This window comes from Plasmopara halstedii (genome assembly GCF_900000015.1).
Source record: "Plasmopara halstedii genome assembly, contig: Scaffold_323, whole genome shotgun sequence".
Taxonomy (NCBI): Eukaryota; Oomycota; class Peronosporomycetes; order Peronosporales; family Peronosporaceae; genus Plasmopara; species Plasmopara halstedii.
In genome coordinates, this window is record NW_020187244.1 from 619,719 (window position 1) to 621,397 (window position 1,679).

A 1,679-nucleotide genomic window follows, 5' to 3' on the forward strand; every position below is an offset into this window, starting at 1 on the left:
ATCCTTCGTACACCCCACCATGTTGTTCCGAAGAACATCCTATCTAGACATTGGCGTTTGTGCCGGAATGGTGGCAGCGTTGAGCTTATTGTAAGCTTGAACGATACGCCAATTGCCGTTCGGCTTCCGAACACAAAACGTGGGTGTTGAATGGGGAGATTACTCTCACGTACCATGGTGCTTTTGGGCGCACGGTTACACCGATATTCGTTGAATAACGGGTTGATGTATTCTATCACCGATTCATCTGACACGCCATAAATTGTGGCTCCTCACGGTGAGGATTTGAAATACCGTATCCTCTGTGAGGCCCACAAGACACCACTCAGTGGTCATCTCGGTCGTGAGAAGACGTACAGCTCTATAAGTTGTCACTATTGGTGGTCCAAGCTGTACAAGTGGACGAGCACATATGTGCGCACGCGTGAAACGTGTCATAAAGTGAAACCCTCTTCGAATGCGGCGGCGTCTCTGGCCGGTTAACAGGTAACATTCGGGTTCCGACAGCCCATGAGTATGGACATTGTGTTTGGCCTGCCAAAGGGCTCAACACGGGTATGGTGGTCTATGTGGACCTTTGGAACAAGACGGCTATCTTGCGGCAGTGGCGGACGCCTTCGATGGTGTGGGTACAGCGACGCTGTTTGTCGATCGTGTCTTTCGACAGCATGGACTCCCGAAGTCGCGCGCTTCGCTGGGAATTTTTCGCCTACCATCTTTAGAGTGCTGGGCAACAAGTTGACTATGTCAACATCGGACCATCCACAGCCTGTGATCAAACTGAGCGAGTGGATCGCGTCGTTGAAGACGTTTTATGCAGCGTCTGCGCTGAGACACCGAAGCGCTAGAGCGCTAGGTTCCCACTCGTAGAGTTTGCTCTGGATAATGCAATGTATTTATCTACCAGCTCCACGCCGTTTTACGTGAACGGGCTTGTTGATTCTCGCATCGTGCTGACGCCGCCATTCAATGGCTCAAGGCTTGGTAGGTAGGAATAGCCGAACGGCTAGCTAATATCAGCCTTCTCACCGTGCGCATGGAAGTCGGAGACCCTTTGTCTACCAGACTGAGTGTCTTACAAAACGTTCGCGATGCGATTGCTGAAAGCCAAGACATGCAGAATGAAACATGCAGACGAAAGAGTGTTGAATACATTGAGGTCGAAGACCTGGTTTTATTGATTAAAACACTCCTACCCATGCTGTTTCTGCAGTCACTAAGACAAAGCTCCGTCCACATAGGACCTTTTCAGGTCGTGGCCAAGCGAGGCCTAGCGTATACGCTGAACCTTCCAAAATTGATGGCACCCACTCAATGCTTTTTGTGGGCTTGCTTAAGCCGTACCGGGATCCAGCGCAAGTGAACGTGGAAGCGTTGGCGCCGGGGTGGCGGCCAAAGACGCGAGTAGCTCCACCGTTGCACGAAGTGACGTATTCACCTGCTTGACGGCTGGGAGCCGCTCCAACAGAGCGTAATTATTCTCAACGTGAGGCAGTAGGTGCACAAAGTACATCAGGCTATCGAGGTCTTTCGCACATCGGTAGACGACCTCGGAGAGGTGTTCGGCAGAGTGCGATGATGACGAATCTTGTCTCCCAACGCTTGAAAAGCATTGCGAGTCCCCGGACGGCAATCGACCAAGTTGTCATCGCCCGTCGCTGACTCTTCTCGATGAGAAT